Source organism: Choloepus didactylus, chromosome 7 (assembly GCF_015220235.1).
Source record: "Choloepus didactylus isolate mChoDid1 chromosome 7, mChoDid1.pri, whole genome shotgun sequence".
NCBI classification, from domain to species: domain Eukaryota; kingdom Metazoa; phylum Chordata; class Mammalia; order Pilosa; family Megalonychidae; genus Choloepus; species Choloepus didactylus.
This window is the reverse complement of record NC_051313.1, coordinates 106107103-106117487: the sequence shown is the minus strand read 5'-3', so window position 1 is coordinate 106117487 and position 10385 is coordinate 106107103.

Here is a 10385-nt window from a genome sequence, read left to right as displayed (position 1 = left end):
AGTTGAGAATGGGCACTACAATTAGAAAAAAAATCTTTACCTTAAGGAGCTAAGTGTCCAACTTAGGACATTAGGAGAAACGTGAGAGTAAAAGTAAAGAAAGTGGAAGGGAGGAGAAAATAATAATAATAATAAGCAGGGATTAATGAAACAGAAATAAACATTCAAGAAAGGGGATTGACAAAGTCAAAAGCTGGTCCTATGGAAAGACTACTAGACAAAGCTGTGGCAAAATTTTGCAATAACTAACTAACTAAATAAATAAGGGGATGAATGATCTATGAAAAAGGGATATAAATATAAATATAGTAGTTTAAAAATATAGGAATACCTTGAATAACTCTATGCCATAAATTTGAAATTTTAAACGGATGATTTCCTCTTAAAGTATATTACCAAAATTGACTCAGGATAAATACAAAACCAGAATAGACCTATAACCATTGAAGAAATTAAAAGTAAATTTACAGGCTTGGTCCGGCTTATTCTAAGGTGCTCTCTTCCAACTCTGGTGGTCTATGAGAGTCTCCCCCCTCCCTCCTTTCCCTCCTCCTTCTCCCTGCCCCCTCCCTCTCCACTTTGCATGGGTGTTGTGAACATGCAGAAGCAATTCTTGAATTCTTTTCACTTGGGGCGACCACCTCTGGGTGGGCATAGTAAAGGATGTGTGACCAATAGGAAGTTGTCTGTCTAATGCTTTCTAAAGGGTTGGGGGAGGGTGTGAATCATTTCTTGTTTAAAACTGGAGCTCTTGCAGGCTGTGGTGTCAGGACCATGGCCACACTTGGGTTTTTACATGAGGAGGGCAGGGCTCCTGTTGGTTCCTGACCCCTGAGGTGGTGTGGGGAGAGCAGCAGAGGCAAAGGGCCGTAGTGACAGAGTTCCACGTGCCTCTCTTTATGGTGCACACAAGAAGCTTTCTGGGCCCCACCAAGCTCACCAAGGGTTTGGGGACAGGGTCTGAAACCTCGCAACCTCTACCCCACGGCTGCAGGCTCAACAAGAATGAATATATTCTGCACTTGGCCTTCCACTAACGTGGCTGTTGACTCTTGCCGGATCAGTCATTTTCTCTAGAAAGACATCCCTGGCAGGGGGAGGGGCTGCTATTTGGGGTAAGATACCAGATCACAGTGGGACCCAGTCACCTTTATGCAGGGCTAGTCCTTTAGAGACGTTGTGTTCTGTGCAGGAATGAAGGGGAAGGTGAGAGAGAACCCCTTGAAGTACTAAATCTCAGACTGTACCTTCTATAGAGGGAGAGGATCACCTCTTCCATCTCACCTCCTCCTCCCCCAGGAGTTTGAGGTGCCTGCATTGCTGAAACTGACATTTATTTCTAAAGCTTTACTCCCTATTTAAAAAAGAACTATTTCTTGAGAACATATTTTATAAGGAAAAAGGAAGCCTGGTTAACCAGATGTTGGGTCTGTAGAGTGAGGATGGGACCAAATGTGAGGACAGCCACAAAAGGGGACATGCGTACAGGTGGCAAGAAATCCTTCATTATTTAGGGGAGGGCTGGCCTGAAGAGGTTCCTGTTCGCTGAATGCTCCTAGAAAGGTGCTTGCTCAAAATGAGTCACAGGCAACACTTTAATCCAGCTGTCGTTTTTCAGGTTAGGCAAGATAAATTTCCTTTGATTGCTTTTGCATTTTCCTTTTATCTTAGATAAAAGGTGTGCCCTGTTTTTCTGCTCTAAACAATGGCCCAATTGTCAGAAACCTTGCTTACATGTATATATGTGTGTGTGTTTTGCCATGACTCCTGTGTTTTGGAAGTCTTTAGGGACAGATGATATTTATGAATGATGTCCCAAGGATATAATCAGTATGACTCATTCTTGGAACCAGTTTTATCTGTTACAGGATGCCAGCTGCACCCAGTTCACAACTGAACATACTTGAGACACCTTCCTGCACTGGTCTGCACCCAGTTTGGGGTCAGAAGGACATATTTTAGGGGCCCTTCTACTTTTCTCGGGATTTCATTTAATTTCCCATGATGGAGTCCTGGGAATCTTCTCTTATTAAGTGCTTTGACAAGGTGAAGACTATTACACAGCTGAGAAAGAAATTGTGTTTCAGGATTTCAGAAAACATACCCCCATTGGCAATTTTATGGATTTCATCATAATAGCAGCAGTAAAACTTCCTAATTATTCTGCGTCATTCTTTAGGGAATTCAGAAGAATTTTCCTGATGTTATCATCTCTGTATTCATAGGACACCCATTCAGTAGGCAGAGTGGAGACTATTAAACATCTCTTATTCTACCTCGTGCCCTTGCAACAATCACCCCACAAATGGATAAATGGAGGCATGCATTGGGTACACAATATAAAAAGTTTCCAGTAAGGCAGGGTCAGAATTGTAAATCACAATCCTGGTGTCTGGGTTAGTGAGCTTTCATTGTAAGTTCCACCCCCATCCGGTAAAGCCGAAGTTCCTGATGGCATCCGAGACTTCATCCTAGATTTAAAGTGTGTCCCACACCTCAGACAAATCCACCGTCACCTGGCAGAGAGCTTGCCTTCGATGGGTCCGATCGGCTCACTTCTTCTCAACCCAGCATCGCCTCATCTCAAAGGCATTTTCAGTTCCTGAGAATTTTCTCATTGCTGCTTGTGCTTTCATGACTTTCCCCATGGATGATTGTCCTGGAACACTTGGATTAGCCTTATTAGGGTTTCTCAGCCCCCTGCCATGGTTTCTGGTATCTTCAGGATACCAGAAATTGCCCCGTTTTCACCTTTTCCACCTACTTTGTCAAAGCAGACATGTTATCAGTATAGGATTAGATAGGCACCCCTTCCCCCCCTTTTTTGACTCATCTTTGAAATAGCTGCCTGTTCTCGTCTCTTGGAGAGAAGACATGCAGAGCATCGAAACACACTTCAACCTGCACATCTGGCAGACAAGTGGAATTCCTGGATCAGTTCCTTGGCTTGTGGTCTCTGGGGATTGTTTGTTGAATAACTCCACATCACATCACTTCACAGATAAGGAAGATGTCATCCCCACGGCATCTGATTTCGGCACAAGCTTCAGAAGACCCCAAGCAGCTAATCTAGAACATGATGTTTTAAGCCGCTGTAATCATCAGCCAACTCTGAACATGTGCCATGCACATGACGCCCTTCTCTTCTCCACTGAAGCACTCGGTCATGGGACTGCCTTAGTGGGCTCTTTTGCCAGTTCCTATCAAAGGTGCTGGAGTTGGACCCTGGGGAGGCAGCCTGAGACCTGCATAAAGCCCACAGGATGGATCCCTTCCGGAAGGCACAGGGCTGTGGTCCCAGATGACATGAGGGCTCCCTGGAATGGGCACGGAGTGGAGATAAAGGGCTCTAGATTCATTCCTGCCCCAGGCACCAAGGATTTATGAGAGCTCAGGCACGTCCTTTCCGGGACTAAGTTTCCTTATCAGGCAAATGGGAATAATTATACCTGTCTTACATGAGGCTGGGAAGGACCTTGCCTATTTCGGGAAACTGAACTAGGAGCCCAAGGAGCCAGGCTGAAATAAACAAGAGAACAAGGTGAAATTTAGAGGGAGAGATCTAACATCTCAGACAGGGGCTCAGAGGACAACTGTAGCAGTTGGGAATAGGGAAGAGCTGAATAAGCAGAAGCACATGGGAATAAACATTGGAGGTTTTAGTTAACTGCAACAGAGAAGTGAGAATTCCAAAAACCAAACCAAAACAAAAAAGGGCAAACTTAGACTGTGCTAACAGAATTATGCTGCTCAAAACAAGGAGGGGATAATCATATTGACCGGACCAGCAGAGGCCAGACTTCTGTTTCAGACCTTACCACTAAGGAGCAGTGATACCTTGGAGCATATTTTGTGATGGTTATGGAAGCCAGGGGCATCGAGGGGTCAGCAAAGAGAATTGAAGATGTCCTTTTCCGGTCTTGGGGAAGGGTCCATTTGGCATGGCCTTGTAGCTGCCTGTAAATACTCAAGTGGCTGCTAAAAGGGAGCTGGTTTGTTCTCTATGCCCAGACTGTCAACCCAGGACAAAAAGGGAAGCTTTAGCAAAGGAGATTTTTGCTCAGCTTAAGGAAGAACTTTCATTTACTACTCTCTTTTTTTTTCTTTTTTTAAAATGGGTCCTCCAGTCTCCAACATTGCCTCCTTACAGCAGCCATAGAGATTCTTACTGAATATGTAATATATCAACATGGTACAAACACCAACAACTTTCAGTTTAAATGGGAAATTTTATGTTACCACAATAAAATTAAAAAAAAAAAACCCCAGCCAATTAATTGAATAAATAAATTAATAAACCAAATGATTGACCGACCAACTAGACAAACTACAGGTATTAAAACTAAGGCAGGAAAAAGCCTCCCTCCCATCCTTGTACTCTGGTATGCTTGGCAAGGTCCTAAGAGCAGTCTCTGAAGCCAGGCTGCCTAGGTTTGTATCCCAGTCCTGCTAATTTCTAGCTGTGTGACTTTAGGCAAGTTACTTAACCTCTCTGAACTTGAGCTTCCTCATCTGAAAAATGGGGATAATAATGGTACTTATCTCATAAGGCTGTTGGGAGGATTAAATGACTTAATACATGTGAAGTACTAAGAACAGTTTCATGGCACACAGAAGATTCCCCATCTGTGTCAGCTGTCATTACTCTCTGCTTAGTTCTCTTCTTTCCCCTTAACCACTATGTTTTCAAAAAATTTCATGTGAATTATTTCAGAGTTTCTTAATGCATATATAAGCACATATGAATGTCAATTCTTATTTTTTCTCATTTTTTTAAACCCCAAAGTTAGTATTTATTTTACCCATTGTTCAGCACCAGGCTTTTTTCTCTTGATAGTATATCTTGGAGACTTTTCTACTTGAATACAAAGAGAGCTTCCTCATTCTTTTTCACAGCTGCACATATAAGGAAGAACTTTCTAACAATTAGAGTTTGTTTTAAAATAAAACTCTGTCACTGGAAGCATTCAAGTGAAGGCTAGACAGCCATTTCTCAGGGATGACGGAGCAGGGTTATGTGTCAGGGAGGTAGCAGGCCAGAACCTTTCTACTGTTCCCTCCATCTGAGGTTTCCTGATCCTGTGTTAAGTCTTCCAAAGAACCAAAGAACAGGTGAAACCATTCTAGAAGCTGTATTGTTGCTTTGTTTATCTGACCAGATGCTAATTTGGGGTACAGCCAGCACTGGGCGGGTCAGACTTCAGAGAGGCTGGCTGGGAGGTCTAAGCTGTGCCATAGCAACATGTACATCCTCCAGCCTCATCTCAGGCTCATCTGGCCCACTCATCATAACCACAGTGGAAGGAGGACTCCGTTCCAGGGAGATCCAACCACTCTTTGGCCAGCCTCATCTCCCTGGGATGTGTCCTTTGGAGGACATTGGGGTGTACCCCACTTCTTAGCCAGGAATTCTCCATGGCAGGTGGAACCTCAGGGGTGGCCAGCACAACTGGGCTTCCAAGAGGCAGCAGACACCCCAGGGCTTTCCTCTCCTGAGTGTTCAGTTTGAAAGGAGGTGAGAGATGAGCTCAGCTTCCATCTACCAGCCTGCCAATGACCAAAGGGTGGAGATCTCTTGACTTGTCATTTCAGAAGGTGATGGTAGGCGATTGCCTGCGTGGTGGCAAGGTCCCACCAGCCCCAACAGAGTCTGAAACATCCCTTCTAGAGATGAATTCTTTTGAGACTTTGTTGCTATTCATTCTGCAGTTTGTAAAAACGTAGATCCTGTTGAAAGAAAAAACAAGCATTTTCCAGGCACTCAGTGAGGGAGCTTTCGAAAAGAGGCCCTCGCAGAGCACGTGGACAGAGAAGGGAGTGAGGGTGGGGCGGGAGAGGAGGTGCTATAAAGAGGTGGGAAGGCTGCTGGGGGCTGTCCCTGGGTTTGACCAGTTTAGGACCAGATCTTAAAAGGAGTCATTCTTGTTTACTTGTCAGGATTCTTAGCAGAGTTAACTGCAGCAGCAGAGTCTAATTGATTGGCACAAGGGGACTTTAGCCATCCTCTTGTAATCTTCATCAGCACCCCACACCACCCAAATCAACAACTAAAAAGTTTGTTGCATAAGCTTAGCTTCAAGACAAGTTGCCAGAAGTAGCCAGCCCCCATTTTCACCCAATTATGCCATCCTTAGGTCCCTGATTTATAAGCTGGAGCCTCCATTGTTAGTTGATTTATAAGGATCGATCATACAATCTCTATTGCAAGCTCCCCAAGGGCAGGGACCATGCCTTATACTTGTGTTGTTGTTGCTATAATTAACAATAAATTGTACTCTTAATGTGTACAATTTGATAATTTTTGACATATATATACACCCATAAAACCACAATCAAGCTAATGAATATTTCTATCACCTCAAAAAAGTTTCTTTGTGCCCCTTTATAATCCCTCCCTCTTAGGCCCTTCTTTTCCCTCTCCCCAGGCAATCACTGCTCTGCTTTCTGTGACTATGGTTTAGTGTGCATTTTCCAGAATTTTGTATAAATGGAATTGTACAGTATGTTCTCTCTCTCTCTGGCTTCTTTCACTCAGTGTAATATTCTGAGATTCATCCATCTTGTTGCATGCACCAGTTTGTTTCTTTTTACTGCTGAGTAGTGTTCAATTGTATGAATATTAGACAATCTGTTTAGCCATTCGCCTATTGGTGACCATTTAGGTTGTTTCCAGTTTCCGGCTATTACAAACAAAGGTTCAATGAATATTTGTGTATGTGTCTTTATATGGATATATATTTTCATTTCTCTTGGGTAATACTGAGGAGTGGAATGGCTGGTTTATGTGGTAGTTGTATGTTTAACCTTTTCCAAACTGCCACACTGTTTTCCAAAGTGGGTGTGCCATTCACCTTCCCATCAGCATTGTTTGAGAGTTCCAGTTTCTCCACATTCTTTCCAGAATTTGTTATGGTCAGTCTTTTTAATTTTAGACAAGAATTCTAATAGGTATACTGTAATTTGTAATATCTTGTGGTTTTAATTTGCATTTCTTTAGTGAATAATGGTGTTAAACATCTTTTCCTATATAGATCTTCTTTAGTGAAGCGTCTGTTCTAATAATTTGCCCATTTTTCAATTAAGTTTTTTTTTTGTTACAATTGAGTTTTTAAAACTTTTTTATTAGAGAATTTGTGGGTTTACAGACCAATCATGCATAAAATACAGGATTCCCATACACCATCCCACCACCAACACTTGCACTGGTGTGGAAAATTTCTTACAATTGATAATAGCACTTTTTTTAACTCTATTTTTTTTAACAGGAGTTACATTTGTTACAATTGATGAAATATTATTAAAGTAGTACTATTAACTATTGTCCACAGTTTACGTAGGGGTATTTTCTCCACATATTCCCAACCAATTACTTTTTTTCAAGCATGTTGATTTATTACTCATTTACCCATATACTGGATACAGGGGGTCAGTCCCAAGGTTTTCACAATCACACTGTCACAAGATAAAAGCTATAGAGTTATAAAATCATTATCAAAGATCAAGGCTACTGGATTACAGTTCCATAATTTCAGGTATTTCCTTCTGGCTACTCTAATACAGTAGAAACTAAAAAGAAATATCTGTATAATGATTCAGTAGTCATAATCATTTGCTAAATCCTAACTTTTCTATTACAACTCCTCCCTCTAATTTGATTATTTTCTTAGTCTTCAGGGATATCTGGGTAATGACCATTCTAACTTCTTCATGTTGAAAAGGGGTGTCAACATAATGCGGTAGAGGAATGCAACTTGATAGTGTTCTTGGAGAGACTGGTACCTCTGGGTTTCAGGGCTTATCTGGCATAGGAACAGTCTGGAGGCTTTAAGTTTCTGAAAGAAATAAACTTTATCAATAAAACTTTATTAGATAGAGTCCAGGGTATTCTTTAGTGTTTTCAGGAATACTGGGGCTTGGCATACTGTGGCAAATTGCAATATCTGGCTGAAGCTTGCATAAGAATAACCTCCAGAATGACCTCTCGACTCCATTTGAAATCTCTTAGCCACTGAAACTTTATTTTGTTTCATTTCTTTTTCCCATTTTGGTTAAGATACAATTGAGTTTTGAGATCTCTTTGTATATTTTAGACACAAGTCTTTTTTTTTCAGATATGTGATTTGCAAATATTTTTTTCCATTATATGGCTTGCCTTTTCATTCCCTTAACAATATTTTTTGAAGAGCAGACATTCTTAATTTTGATAAAGTTCAGATGATCATATTTTTCTTTTATGGATGTGCCTTTGGTGTCAGATCTATCTAAGAAATCTTAGCCTAACTCAAGGTCACGAATATTTTCTTCTATGTTTTCTTTTAGAAGTTTTATAATTTTAGGCTTTACATTTAGCTCTATGTTTGATTTTCAGTTAATTTTTGCATATGGTACAAATAATTTATAAAAGTTCATTTTTTTGCATATGCATGTTCAATTATTCCAGCAACACTTGTTACAAAGAAGTTCCTTTCTCCTCTGAATTGCCTTTTGCTTTGTCAATTAGCCATATATCTGTAGTTGTATTTCTTTTGTAACCCTGAATCCTACTCTATTGTAGTCCCAGCTTAGTTTAAAAACTACTCAGAGATGTAATTTGACCCACACTGTTTTCAGGCATTCCTTATTAGATCCAGTTTAATGTCACTGAGCTTGGGGACAGTAATGCAGTGAGCAAATCAGATGGCGTGAAGGATGGGGTAGTGTTCTGCTGGTGCTAGACATTGGTTCTTGTTCACATTATACCTAATAGTGTTGAATAAATTTGGCTCAGGCTGAGCTCCTGAAAGATTCTAAGGGAATCAATCTCCCCACCAGCTTGAGAAACTTGGGACTAAACAATTCCAGATACCGTCTCCAGCAAAGTTTATCCTGGATTCCTGATAACTCTCTAGAGTAGCACTATCCAATAGATAGATAATAAAAGCCACATATGTAATTTAAACTTTTCTAGTAGATGTACTTAAGAAGTAAAAACGAACAGGTGAAATTAATTTCATTATATATTTTATTTAACTCCACATTAAAAAATATTATCATTTCAACATGTAATCAATAAATAATTATTCATGACCTATTTTACTTTTTTTTTCAAGTAAGTCTGCCAAAGCTGGTGTGCATTTTATACGTACAGTACATTTCAATTTAAGCTACCCACATTTCAAGTTCTCAGCACCCACATGTGGCTAGTGGCTACCATACTGGACATCACAACTTTATACCATGGCTCACTTTTCTTGCTTTAGTACTCCTCCTTTCTTCAAATCTTTATTTGATGGAAAAATCCTTCCCTCTGGAGCCTGCTTCTCTTCCCCACTCTAACCTCCTGTGGCCAGAAGCCAAAATCAGAGGAGGGGAAAAGAAGCTGGGCATCTTGAAGATTGAAGACATAAAAGCAAAACCTAAACCCAGGTAGAACAAGAACTCATGAATCGAGTTATAGTTACACAGCAAGGCAAAGACGAGTTGGTGAGGAAGACTCCGTGGTATGCTGGAGCTGGCTCATACTGGCTCATGAAAGCCAGTTGATTACCTTCCAGGAATTCCACAAGCCAGTTGTTAAATATGGTTATTATTAAAAATTAAGATATATAATCTTCCATTGAATAAATGATATTAAAAATATAGGTAAACTCACCACCTACTACTTATGTTACTACAATTCACTATTGTCTGTGTTCTTGCTGTTATTTATGACTATCACATCTGAATGGTGGAAATACGGTATAACGGTGTGCTCTCTTCCCAACTCTGTGTATAACTTGAAATCGGTGGGAGTACATTTACACCAGAGAAAATGGCAAAGGCTACAAATCAAGGATGTTGCCCCAGGTTTGCCGATTGTTAAACATTTACCTGGAAAGTCTCCAGAAGAGGTGAACCTCATGAAATAAAGTCTGTTTGGCACACTGTAAATGTTGAATACTTGGTAGCTATGATTTGAGGATTGGAAGTCTGAATAATTTAGGTCAAAGGCTATCCCTGTCCTTTTTCACCTACCAACCCCCCACCCCCCAAGAGGGAAAGGATGTTTTTGTTTGAAACAGCCTGCATCAATTTTTTCCACTCACCCCTAATCTTGGCTTTTCCATGTTGAGAGTTCAAGGGTGAGACTAAGATCTAAAACTTACAGCTGACTCTCGGTTGGGCCTTGGTTGTAAAGTTATTTTCTAACCACCCTCCTTCCCAATACTCTAGAGGACAAGGAGGGAAAAGAAGGCTTTAAACTTTACATGCTGGATAGTCCTAGAAATTCTCTTTGGGAGGTGAGTTTTTTTTTTTAATACTTATCTGCATTTTCTAAGTTTTCTACAACACCACACCAGTGTTTACAAACTTAATCTTAAAAACAACACAGAAGAATTTCTAAGTGGCTTCAAAGGAGTATTTAG